Source organism: Oryctolagus cuniculus, chromosome 11 (genome assembly GCF_051225735.1).
Source record: "Oryctolagus cuniculus isolate XC-2025 breed Fujian yellow rabbit chromosome 11, ASM5122573v1, whole genome shotgun sequence".
Lineage (NCBI taxonomy): Eukaryota > Metazoa > Chordata > Mammalia > Lagomorpha > Leporidae > Oryctolagus > Oryctolagus cuniculus.
Genome location: NC_142877.1, coordinates 12,149,221 through 12,162,317, shown reverse-complemented (window position 1 = coordinate 12,162,317; position 13,097 = coordinate 12,149,221). Strand labels below are relative to the sequence as shown.

Below are 13,097 nucleotides of genomic sequence, written 5' to 3'. Positions count from 1 at the left end.
CCAGAGCTGGGGGTGCCAGACGCCACGCTAAGCGCTCGACACCGATGAGCTCATTTCAGCCGTACACAGACGGGCGACAGGTGCTGTGATCATGCCCACTTGCCGGATGAGAACATCGAGGCAGAGGGGTTAGGTCACCCACCTCCATCTCACTGCTGGGCAGGGGGCCAGGCAGTCTGGCTTTCCTAACCACCGTGCCCAGGGCTGCCAAAGCCCGCCCACTCCCTCCCTGGAGGGCGGAGCAGGGATGGAGAGGAACAGGGCCTCCGGAGAGCGCTGCAACTCTGCCAGCTGTGCCTGGCCAGAGTCACCGTGGCGGCTCTGCCTGCGGAGGCCCTAAGTCTTCACTCCTCCTGAAGCGGACCTGAGATGTTTCTCTGTTGCTTGCAGGAGAGAGGACCCTGATTGCTGCACATCCTTCCAGGAACACGCCCCTCCCTCACCCCTATTCCATTTGCAGCTCCGCGAGAGCAAGGGCTGCTCCCGCTTCCTGCCCGGCAGCCGCTGGAGCCGCAGCCCTAACACCCACTGTGACCCGCCCAGCGCCTATCCCCCCTTAGGCTCCAAGTGAGGCCTGGTTCCCTAGCAACCGCCCCAATTAGGCAATCATGCCATTTATCAGGATGCCAATTAATTATAATGATCTTAATGATCTCCCAATTAGATAGTGCCTTGAATCTGCCCGATCCGGGGCGCCTGCAGACCACCACCTGGGCCCATCCCAGGCCCCAGTGCGGCCTCAGCCCACAGGTTAGCACACAGGCCCAGGCCCGAAGCAGTGCGCCCTGGATTGGGGAAGGGGGATGGATGGGGGGGGATCCCCTTCTGGGGCCAGGTCTGTGCGACTCCACCGCCTGCCACAAGAGGGCGTCACCTGCAGGAGAATTTCCAGGCCCTGGCCCGCGCTGGCAGAGGGCTGCAATCCTCATCAGAGACCCGGGCTCCGGCGCCTCGGCTGCAGCTGACATTTCGCTCTGCGCTGTGACAGGAGTCAGCAGAGCGCGTGCATTCTTGCAGGCGGATGGCAAAGGGGCCAGGCAACCGCATGTTTTTCTCAGGGCAAAAAAACCCCCAACTCCGAGCCGAGCTTCTCTGCCAGTGGGGGTGCCGGAGAGGGCAGAGTCCAGGAGGCGGCTCCTTTGCGTGCTCCGCGGTCTCCTCACTTGGAGGGGCCGAAGCCCAGGAGAGGAGACCCCAGGGGTTCCGAGGCCCCGCCCCCAGCAGCGTCCTCTAACACTGTACCGACCCCATGGCGCTCTGTGTGCACTAAGTCACTATGGACAGGGCCCGCCGCAGAGCTGGGTCCACCAACGCCTGTCATCTCGGGGCTGCACGGGGCCAGGCCAGGGCTGGTTAGCATGGAGAGCCCCCTGCCTCCTCCACCCGCTACACAGGACCAGTCCTGGACAGGGCTCTGGTCTCCTTCCCAGCCGCAAAGTCGGAGAAGAGATAATGGCCCACACCTGGCCGAGCTGAGCTGGCCACGACTCCTGGGCTGGCTGTTAGGAGGCCAGAGCTGCCCCCTTGAGGCAGGTCCAAGCAGAGGACTCGCTCAGATGCAGGCGAGGGGCAAGGCAGTGGTATTCCCACGGCAACAGATGGGCCCCCAACCCTGGGGCAGGGGGCTGCACATCCACAGACCGGAGGTGCCGCGCAGGGGAACTCTCGGGGGGGGGGGGGCGCACACAGCTCCGCCACGAGCCCCGTGGGGCTGCACATCCTCCTCCAAGCCCTCGCGTTTGACAACCAACTCGCTGTCCAACGCTTAAGTTTCAAAACTTCACATGTTATCAAGGTTTCTGAAAAAGCCGTAAATTCAAATGGAAAACCTAAGACACACAAAGCCCAAACCCCAAACCCACGCTGAGCCCCAGCCACAGCGCTGATGCCAACACGGGGACTTCACGGCCGTGAACTTGGCCGAGGCAGAAGCAGCCTGCACCAGGGCCCTGGGAGCTGCTCCACAACCACTGAACCACGCCCGGGTCTGCAGGGAGGGGCCACAGTGCCCAGGGACACCCCCCACCCGCCTCTGCCTTTAGGGAGCGCTCTCATCCGATTCGGACCCTGAGGGGGTCTGTGAGGGGAGGTGCAGCCACAGTGAGGGGTCCCCTTCCCTGTAACTACAGCCAGGGGCCCCCAGGGAAAGCCGCCCCCAGGACCCGCCCCAGAGCAGCCCCCTGCTCTGCCCCAAGGGGGGCAATGGGGAAAGGAGGCAGGGACAGACTGAGGGCCGAGGGGGCGGTCCCGCCACGCACAGAGGAGCCAGAGCCCAGTCTCAATGCAGGCTGAATGTGATTCCTGGTTAATTAAATATTGACTTTTAACTCCAAAGGTGATTAAAACAAGCTGCAGGAAGGACTGTCCAGACGGGGGCGGGGCGGGGGACCAGAACTTTCCCGAGGGGGGAGGCGGAGGCCCCGTGCAGGTTGGCGTGCTCCTCCTACTGTGTGCAGCACCTACTGTGTGCCGGGCGGGCGGGGCGCTGTGGCCGGAGGCCGCTGCCCGCTGGGGATCGCGGGGTCTCCCGACCTTTCCCCACCTGCGGCCCCGCCGCACCCCCTTTGTCCTCCAGGCCGGCCAGGAGCTCGGGGCCCGCGGGCAGCAAACGCTGCTCCAGGGCAGCCCGGAGCCTGGCACCGCAGGCTGAGCCCCGAAAGCTGGGGGAACGAATGAATGAGAAAAGAATGTTTGAAAACAAATGAACAAATGCACTCCTGGAGGCCGCGCAGCCTGGCGGCGGGACCTCAGCCGGGGAGGGGCGTCTCCCACGGGCGGCGGAACTGGCTCGACCCGGCCCGGGAGGAAGTTTGCCTCTCGGTCCGCTGGTCCTCCCGGGACCCGCGAGCTCGCAGTCACTCTGGAAGTCCGGTCCCAGCTTTCCCGTGTCCTGCCCGGACAAGCCCCACGTGGCCTGGCTTCCAGCCGGTCCTTTGGGTCGCACCCCAAAGGGGTCAACGAGGCCATGCCCCTGCGGCCGGCGGGCCCAGGCGCGCCTTCTCCAGAGCCGTCAGGGCTCGGCGAGGCGCGTCCCCGGGTTAGGGGCGCGGCGGGAAGTCCTCGCCTGCCAGCCCGCCCAGCCCGCCGGCGGGGTCAAATGGGTCATCCCCCAGCGGCCGCTCGGCGCCGGAGCCTCCCGCCTGCGCGCCGTGTCCCACCTCCGCGCGCTACGCTGGGGCCGAAGCCGGAGCCAGAGCCAGAGCCGGAGCCGGAGCCGGAGCCGGGCGGTCCGGACCGGTCCCGTTTCACCTGGACAAGGCTCGCGGTCGTGCTCACCGCGGGAGAGGCTTGGATCGCCGGGAATCCCGGCCCAAACCTGGCGTCCCCCGGCCCGCCCACCTGCCCCGCGCGCCCCACTCACCGGCGCGCACGGCCCGGGCGGCCTCACCCGGCGCGCGGCGCTGCCGCCTCTGCCGCAGCCCGGCCGGGCCGCGGGGCGCAGGGGACTCCGCGCCGCTGCTGCTGCTGCCGCCGCCGCCGCCGCCGCCGCTGCTGCTGCATCCCCCGGCGAGCGCGGCGGCTGCTCCTCCTCCCGCCTCCACCCTCCTCCTCCTCCCCGCCCCCCGGCCCCGCCGCCGCCGCCGCCCCCGGCCCCCGCCCCGGCGCGCCGCCCTCGCCAAAGTCCGGGTCCGCGCCCCGCCCGGGCGGTTCTTACATCGCCCAGCCCCGCCGACCTCGCGGCCGGAGCCAGCGCCTTGGCACCGCGCGGCCGGGCCCCCGGCCCGCCGGCCTCCGGCCTCGGCGCGGGGGAGGCGGGCGCGCGCCGGGGCGGGCAGCGCTGGGCGGCCCCGACCCGCCAGCGGGCGCTTTACCTGCGGCTCGGAGGGCGCGGGCCCTGCAGCCCCGGGCGCAAGGCCTCGCCCCGAAGTCGGGGCCCGGGCCGGGGGCGGGGGTCCCCGCGGCTCTCGAGCTCCGGTGGCCTCCGGACCCTGCTGGCCGCGCTCCCGGCGCCGAGCGCGCACCCTCGCGGGGACCCACTCGCTGCCGCTCGCCCTCGGCCGGGAGTTGGGGCAGATTCGCCCGGGAGCGGGGCCGGAGCCCGAGAGCGCGCGGGAGCGGGGCATTTCAATCAATCGATCGATCGATCGATCGACCGCGTATCGTGGCGGAGTCCTGGGAGCGGGGGTCCCCGCGGCCGCAGAGAAGCGAGCCTTGCCTGCTTTGCGCTTTCTGTTTGTCCTCGCTCGGGGCTGCCCGGGGCCGCGCGTCCCGCTGGGCGTGCGACAGCCCGGCCGGAATGGCCCCTCGAGACGACACCTTAATAGATGTTTGCTCTGCTCATTCTGCAAACGCGCGCCGGCCCGGGTCTCGGCGGGACCTGCCCACGCGCCGCCGAAGCTCCCGAGACATTCACGGGCGCTCCGGGGAAAGCCGCCGCGTTTGCCCAGAAAGGGCCTCGGAGAAGCCGGCGTGCTTCCCAAAGTGCGGAGCTCGACTCCGGGCGGCGCTGTGGCGCTGTCGACCGGGATTCCACCGCCCCAGCGCCGCCGGGGGGCCGGAGGGGGCCGGGGCCGACTGGGGCAGGCAGGGAGACCCGTGGCTGCTGGGCGAAAACAGACCCTGCGGTAGAAAATGAATGGATTTAAATCTACAGCAAGGAGTCTTGTGAGGCCCATTGTACAGATGTGGAAACCGAGGCACGGAGGCGCAGCAAGTGGCCTTCGCCGGTGCTGCGCCTTTCACTGGTTTGTCCTTCCTGTTTCTGGCTAGGTTTGTGGGAATTCCTAAATAAGGTGTGGAGCATCCCTAGGGATTGACTGAGCCAGAGAAATTCCTTGTTTGGCTGAGATTCAAACAGGCCTCGCGCTAGCTGCTTCTCCTCTCCCCACAATCTCCCTTATCCACCCCAGATTAAGTTGCAGCCTACATAAATCAGCAAAGCTTGGACTTGCTTTGGCAAAGCAGGCGCTGGCCCCGCTGAGTGGCGGATCTGCCCCCGGGGTCTGTTGTCTACACCCCCATGGACCAGGAAATGGTGGAGACCCCGCCCCCGCTGCCTGCCCCGGGCACCAGGGACGATGTATGCAGTGTGTTCGGGATATTTGCTGAGATGCCTGCCCTAGGTGGGAACGGCCGTGCCCAGATGAGTGTCATTTAAATTTTCTTAGTAGTGCTTTTATGGGGAAGAGGGAGCCGGTAAAATTACTTTCAGTGATGTAGTTTATTTAACCTCATATATCCAAAATATTACCTCTTCCACATGTGTTCAATATAAAAATGATCCATGACATACCCTTTCGTTCCTTCTCTTTTTCCTTGCTAATCTTTGGGATCTGGCGTGTGTCCCGCACTGCCGCCAGCTCCGTTGGCTGTGGGTTCCCACGCTGGACAGGGCGGCTCAGCTAGGGCCGGGCTCGTGTGTGTACAGTGTTTCCAGCAGGACATCACGAGTAATCCTTTCAACAGTTTCAAAATGGAACTCGGGAGGTGAAGGACCTGCCCAGGGTCCCGAAGTCGGCAAGTGCAGCTCCTTCCCATCAGAGGCTGTGCCTGGCTTTGGGATGCACCCCAGAGCCTCTCGGTTTTCTAGCTGGGTCCTCAGAACCCCATGGGGGCACCTTAGGAGCCTGGGCTGGCAGAGGGAGGCCCAGGGGTGCAATCTGTCTCTTGCCTGCCTTTTGTTTTCTGAGCGCGAGAGAGTCCATCTGCTGGTTCACCCCCCAAGTGCCTGCCAGCTGGGCCAGGTGGACGCCAGAAACTGGGAACTCAGTCCAGCTCGCCCACGTGAGTGGCCCTCACCACTGCCTCAGCGGGTGCACATCAGCAGGAAGCCGGAGTCGGAAGCCGGAAGGGAGCGCTGAGCCCGGGCACTCCCTTGTCCCCACGCGCCTGACTCACTCTCCCAAAAGCCCACCCCTCTTGCTTGCTTTTGATGTGGATTCCGGAGCAAGTTTCAGGGGCAGGGGGATTTCCACCACCAAAAAGCTCAAAAGCCACACCCTGCATTGCAGAGCTCAGTAAGGAATGTGGCTCTCCCCTGCCCGCCCGGAGCCTGCCCACAGCTCTCTGCCACGCCTTCCGTCTTCACCTGGGGATGGAGGGGTGGCCCGGTGCCCCCCGCGGTGGCTGGGCTGACTGGGCATTGTCATTCTTTGCACTGTTGCTGTTGAAAGAACGTATGGTGCTGTGTTTTGCACCTTACGCTTCCTTCAGGAAGGGGGAGGGATCTGTGTGTGCGCATGCCTGAGTGTGCTCACACACATGTAGGCATTCCCTGTGGACTTCAGGCCCCGGCTCCAACACCTGGGATGTCCAAGGGTCTGCACCCTCTGCCCATGTTTCTTCCCCCAGATTCCCAGCAGCCTCCACGGTCCTATGAGTCCACAGCCTCAGCCTGTTGTCCAGGCCCCTTGCAGACAGGGAGCCCCACTGGTGGGGGGAGGGGGCTCAGCGGCTGAGATGTCCCCAGGCTGGGAAGCGGCTGTCAGCAGGCGCCGCAGGACAGCCCCAGTGCAGCCCAGGCCTTGGGGGCTCAGCAGCACCCCGGGGACCCTCAATTCTCCTGACCCCACAGCCCCTGCGGCCCCCACCACACCGCCCGGGCTGCCTTTCTCCTCCCAGGCCCCTGCCCTGCCCCTGAAGCCTCCCCTAGGGACCAACCTGCTGGACAGATGGCCTCCTGGGCTCCTGCTGCTGCCCCTCCCTCCCCTGGGGTCATTTGCCCCTGTGGCGACCTTTCTCCTGGCACCTGCGCACCCCTTGTTTCCTCCCCCTGCGGCCCCGTGGGTGGCCCCCTGGTGCGGGCACCCGGCTGCTCCTCAGTGCCTGGCACACTTGGCCGGAGGGGCTGCCCCATCTCCTCAACTCACAACAATAACTTTCAAAAGCAAAACAGGATTGCTCTTGCTTGGTGCTCGCGTGTCTTGGTGGAGAGGCTGGAACCCGCTCTGCTGTCCGAGCTCTTCTGGTTGGACTCGGGCTGCAGGAGATGGGGTTTTATGAGGGCTGTAAAAGCCGAGCTTTTAACATGCCTCCAACAAGCTGGCGTGGAGAGGAGAACCGTTACAGGCCGGGACACGGCTGCGGGCGGGGGCTGGGGAATGCGAGCCCAGAACGGGGGCACAGGTGGCTTTAATAACCCGAGTTCGGCTGGAACTCGCTTCTCCCCGGCGCAGGCCGCTGCCCCTCTTGGTGGGCGGGGGCTGGGACCTAACAGCTCCCGCGTGGAGACGGTGTTGCATGGGCTTGAAAATCCAGATTCCAGTATCATCCGTAACAATTTCCATTGGCGGCTGGTGCTGTGAAGGGTCCCTCCGACCCGAGCTGTCGTGCGTGTAGAAACACGACTGCACCGGAGAAACCGTGCTTGTATTTCTCGGAGCTCTGTGATAATGAAAAACAGCAGTGCGAACCCTCCTGAAGTTGGAAGGACGTTAATTGTACTCCGTGCCACCTCCCGAGGCCGGCGTACAGACAGAGGCGTGCTTGGCTTCAGCAAAACACAAGCTCATCTTTGCAGCCCGGTGCCCATTTTCCCCTTTAATTACATGTAATTGTATCGTCTAATTTATTCTAACGCCTCACGCCTGAAAGTGCACATTTATGAATCAAGGGTTAGTTTGAGAGGGAGGAGACTATAAACGGGGATAATTGCAGCCTCCTGGGGCCTGCTTACTCGTGATCTCCACAAGCAGCGATGTTTATTCTGAGTTCTTAGCCGGGAAGCCAGAGGGGCCGCCTCAGAGGACAGTTTGCTACGCACGCAGATAACCGTTTGTCTCCGGGCTTCAGCAAACACGCCAAGAGTTCTCTTTGGGATAAGCAGGTGAGAAAGATGGAACACGCGGACTGCACGTCGTCTGCGCCGTGATGACGAATGGAGCCGTGTACAGCAGCGCTGGCTAATTGAGTATTGAAAGGGGGAAGGTGGCCCTGCCGAGCGGGGCAGAGGGGCAGGTCCCAGGCACAGTTGGTCCACCAGGACGAGGGTTTTCTCAAGGGCAAAAGCAGGTTCCGTTTGAGCATACGTGCACATTGATTTGAGGTTCTCTCTGGACGCCAGGCAGACTTTTATAATCCTATTGCAGAAAAACCCCTTTTGAGGGCTGGTGGTGTGGTGCAGCTGGGTAAGCTGCCACCTGCAAAACCAGCATTCCCATATGAGCGCCGGTTCGAGTCCCGGCTGCTCCACTTTGTGATCCAGCTCCCTGCTGATGCGCCTAGGAGAGCAGCAGAGGATGGCCCAAGTCCCGGGGCCCCTGCACCCACGTGGGAGGCTGGGAAGAAGCTCCTAGCTCCTGGCTTCAGCCTGGCCCAGCCCTGGCTGTTGTGATCATTTAGGGAGTGAAGCAGCAAATGGAAGATCTCTCTGACTTTCTCTCTTTCTGCAAAACTGCCTTTCAAATAAATAAATAAATACATCTTTAAAAAATCACTTTTGAGCTTTGAGCTGAATTCGTTCGTCGATAGCTGTGATGCATGGTGGTGATGACAGCGACTTTGCGGCTTCAAGGCTGAGGGTCTGACTCGCCTGGGCTCCGCGCCCGGCTGGTGGTGACATTAGCCGACCTTCCTGGGTCCCCGTCTCTGCAGCTTAGGAATGGGGGTGACAGCAGGGCCGTTGCGGGCTGCCCCGTGGGTTATGTGGGGTTGCTGAAGGGAAATGTTCACACAGCGGCTGGCCCGCGGGAGGCACACCAGTGGGAAATGCGTGGAGAGACTCCACGCCACGTCCAGGCTGCTCTTACAGCAGAAGCCAAACGCTGGAGCGCAGCCCCTGCTGGCCTCTCCCGTGGCTTTCACTGCTGTCTTGCGTCCACGTTTTATCAGGAGCATTGCAAACAGGAAGAGTTCAGTGGACACACCCGTCTGGCGTCTGGACCCACAGAGTGTGCCTTGTGAGCTGCGGGCTGTTTAAAAGGAGGTTGTGGACGAGGTGACACGCCGCTCCTCGGGACGTGTCGTGGGCGGCGGCTCCCGGGCATGCATTGTTTACCCAGGTGACATCTGGGGACGTTACGGTGACCCCACAATCGCTCCCCAGCTTGCTCACCTCAGGCCTTTCTCTGGCTCAGGGCCTTGGCACGTGCTGGTCCCTGGATCGGTCTCTCCCCAGATTGTGCCCCGTCAGCAGGTTTTAGCCGACATGTCACCCCCAAGAGAGCTATTCCCTGCTTTACTTAACAGATGGCCTCGGATCTCTCTCTATACCCCCTTCCCGTTTTATTGTCTTCCTACAACTTGTGCCACTGCCGGAGACTCGGCTGTTGCTTTACCTGCCCGTCTTCCACCCCGCGGCAGCTGTGGGACAGCAGAGCTGTGTCTGTTTCTTTAAGGTTGTAGCTCCAGTGAGCAGAACATTGTCTGACACACAGTCTGTATTTAATAAACATTTACTGGGGCTGGCACTGCGGTGCAGTGGGCTAAGCTGCTGCCTGCGACGCCGCTGTCCCATCTGAGGGCCAATTTCAAGTCCCAGCAGTTCCATTTCCCATGCGGCTGATGCATCTGGGAAAGCAGAAGATGGCCCAAGTGCTTGGGCCTCTGCACCCACCGGGGAGACCCGAAGACGTTTCAGGCTCCTGGCTTTGGTCTGTTCCAGCCCTGGCCATGGAGGCCATTTGGGGAGTGAACCTGTGGATGGAAGACCTCTCTCTCTCTCTCTCCTTCTCTCTCTGTAACTCTGCCTTTCAAATAAATAAATGAATCTTAAAAAATGGATATTTGTCAAATGAGTGCATGGATATCCTGTGGGTGTTCTTTCCAGCAGAAGAGGTGGGAAGGGGTGATTTGGATTCTGGTGTTAGGAGAATCTGCCGTTTCCATCCCAGGCTCCCGCTCACCAGCTGTGTGCCCACGGGCCTCTTCTTTAAACTCACCTGCTGGGCCAGGAGCCTGACAATGTCACCGGGGTTGTGGGCACTTACAGTGAGCTCAGCTCAGAGGAGGTTCAACCCGGCTTTCCTGGAGCACCTGGGGCTACTGCCGAGTCAGCTGGCCAGAGGCCCATGACTCAGCCCCGCTGGCCACTGGCAGCCCGCGTGGGAATGGTCTCCCAGCAGAAGGCCGCTGGGAGAACTTCTTGGAAGTGCTGGTGTGGCCAGACTGCCGGCCGCACGCTGCCCCGCGAGAGGCCGGCGGGGTCCACATTTGGCCCAGAGGGGCTGTTTGCAGCAGGCGTCTGGGCTGATGGCTCGGGGCCTGCGCCTGGTATTTCGACGCTCACCCCGAGACCAGCCCTTGGAGGCTCCCACAGAGACACTGCTCCCCGCTGGACAAGCGGGCACCCGTGCCGCTGGGTGCCCACCAAGCGGGTCCCCTCCCGGGGGACCCCGCCCGCAGAGGTCGACCCTGCTGGGAGTCTTGCCTTCCTGCTGCTGCTTGTGTAGATTTCTGTGCTGATGCCCACACGCAGGGGCACGGAGGGAGGACATTTTTAAGCGTTTTCGGCTCAAGTTGCTATCGTCAACATGAGTGAGGAAATTAAGAGCAGCACTGGAAATTTGGGCTGTAGAAATGGCGCCTCGCTGGAGATGCGATGCGGCAGTCCCTCTAGGACAGTGCCTGGTTTTGCGGAGGAGGCGTCGCTGGCACTGGGGGAGACGTCCCTGCCCGACTGACAACTCCAGAGCCCCTGAGGAAGACCTTTGACCTCTTGCTCCAGATTCGGGCATGTGACTCAGGGCCAGCCAATCAGCGCATTCCCCACTCTGACCTGTGATTGGTCAGGTACGGACACGTGATCCTCACAGGCCCATGGGAATGGGGCCCAGGACTTCCACTTGAGCCGTTGAGTGAGAGGAACTGTCGGGGCCACAGTGGGCCTGGTGTGAGGCAGAGATGCTGCGTCCGGGGGGAGGCGGGGATGCCACATCCCGGGGGAGCTGGGACGCTGATGGCTCCCAAGGCTCCCCCTCTCAGCCCGCGGTGGGCAGGCTCTGGAGAGGGTACCAGGGCCTCACTCCCATGGCAGGGTTAAGGTGAAGACGTATCGAACACCCCAAATCTGTGAACGCTGAGTTCACCCAACGTGAGGTTACCCTGCTTGGACCTGACGGGGCCCTTCCTGGCGTGGGCGTCCCCAGCTGGCCTTGTGGGCTCCTGCCATCCTGGGAGACGTGGCCGGGAGAGGCCCTGCGTGACACACAGCAAAGGAGTGGGGAGCTGAGTGCCGCAGCCGCAGCGAGCAGCCTCCTCCGGCAGCCGGGCAGCCAGGGAGCCGGGAAGAGGACCCGGAGAGCCGGGAAGAGGACCCGGGCTCCGATGCGATGGCAGTGCTGGCCGCTTCTAGCCCAGGCCTTGGTTTTAGCTGCTGCGCCCAAGCCGAGGGCCCCGCTAACCGGCAGCCAGGCTCCCGAGCCCTGGGAGCCGTGAGTTAGTGCGCTGATGTCACTTAGGCTGTTCGGCCTGTGGTTGTTCATTGTGCAGCGACAGCGATGAATACGTGTGTAGACACCAGGCAAACCTTACCTGAAGCCAGAAAAATCAATCCAGACCTTTCAGTTAAGTGAGTCAATGACTCTGTCCCTTTCTCCTTTTTTCTCTTCAGCCAGTATTTATTTATTTGAAAGTCAGAGTTAGAGAGCGAGAGATCTTCCACCTGCTGGTTCACTCCCCAGATGGCTGCAATGGCCAGGGCTGGGCCAAGCCGAAGCCAGGAGCTTCTTCTGGGTCTCTCACGTGGGTGCAGGGGCTCAAGGACTTGGGCCATCTTCTGCTGCTTTCCCAGGCCATCGGCAGGGAGCTGGATCGGAATCAGAGCTGCCCACACACGAACAGGTGCCATCATGGGATGCAAGCTTTGCAGGCGGCCGCTTCACCCGCCATGCCACAATGCCGGCCTCAAGCCTAGATTTTTAAAAATTATTTATTTGAGAGGCAGAGAGAGAGAGAGGGCGCAAGAGCTCCCTTCTGCAGGTTCGCTCCCCAAATGCCCGCAACACTGGGCTGAGTGAGGCCAGAGCCGTCACCTGCTGCCTCCCAGGGTGTGCCAGCATGCAAACGCCAGTGCTCCATATGGGCTGTGGGAGTCTCAGCCTCCAGGCCAAAGGCCGGCCCCGTGAGCCGGTGTTGCGGCAGAAGCCCAGGGCTGCAGATCGGCTCCCTGACTGCTGCGCGCCTGTCTCTGAGCCGGCCACAGAGCCGGGGACTGAGCCACAGTGCTGTGACTAACCCCTTCTGGGTCAGGGGCCTGAGCTGGGTGCTCGTGGGATGCACGTGTGTCCCCCACCCCAGATCTGAGGACACGGGCTCCCGCCTGCAGCCTCCGTGCCCTGGCGAGCGCCTCTCTCGGTAGCCGATCGGGCTGGGAGCAGCCGTGTCGCGCCTGTTCTGGGCAGGAGCTGGCCGGCTTTATGTACAGGGGCGGGAAAGAATAGCTTGGGCATATGGGACACACATGGTCTTTGTTACATGGTCTTTTTTTTTTTTCTTTACAACCTTTTAAAAATGGAAAAACCATTCTTAGCTCAGGGACTGTACAAAACCAGACTGGGTGGGTTGGATCTGGCTCGTGGATGGCCGTCGGCTGAGCCCTGGCTTTGGGGCATGGACTACAGCTGGACTGTGGTGCCTGAATCCCAGCCGCCTGCTCCACTGCCTGCGAGACCCTGGGCAAGGAGGAGGGGAGGAGGGGTCCGTCGGGGAGCGTCAGGGGCGCTTGCATGGCCCAGAGCCAGGGACACGGGGGTCCCTGTTCCCAGGCGGGGGAACTCCGGCTGTGAGCACACACAGCGAGGCAAGAGGACTCAGGCTGCACCCTCTCCCTCTTGGCCCGGCCCCCTTATCCCCAGATGGACTCTGGGGAGGGGCCGGGGCCAGCCCTGCTGGGGTCCCCTGAAGCACCTCCTGGCCCTCCTGCCAGCAGGACCGTGGCTTGGCGGAGCCTCTGCCCACTTGGCACCGGGTCCTGCCATTTCTGGGTGACTCATCCGTTTGTGCTTACATCCGGCTGGCTGTGCCCACAAGGGCTGGGCGGCTGACCAAGACTTTCCCAGGAGCCTCTGGGACCAGCCTGTCCGCCCTGCACCCTGGAGAGAAGACTTACAGGTGTAGGAGCCACTGGACACTCACTGCACGTGTCAGCTGCCAACGAGAGGCCCCCACAGGCTGGTTAAAGCAGGAACGACATTTGTTAGAAAATGTTAAGTGGTTCCCCG

General features: G+C 62.7%; 1 protein-coding gene across 2 annotated transcripts in view; it reads right to left on the bottom strand.

Annotated features, from left to right (window-relative positions):
- Positions 1–4,391, bottom strand: part of SULF2 (sulfatase 2) — an 89,508-nt gene extending 85,117 nt beyond the window's left edge. The window contains exon 1 of one of the 2 annotated variants that reach the window (XM_051844953.3): positions 4,157–4,391. The gene's annotated coding sequence lies outside the window, so the exon portion shown is untranslated. Of the gene's footprint in view, positions 1–3,361; positions 3,529–4,156 lie in introns of those variants that run through there. The other variant, XM_051844952.3, reaches the window with a different exon arrangement.
- Between the last annotated feature and the right edge of the window lie 8,706 nt (positions 4,392–13,097).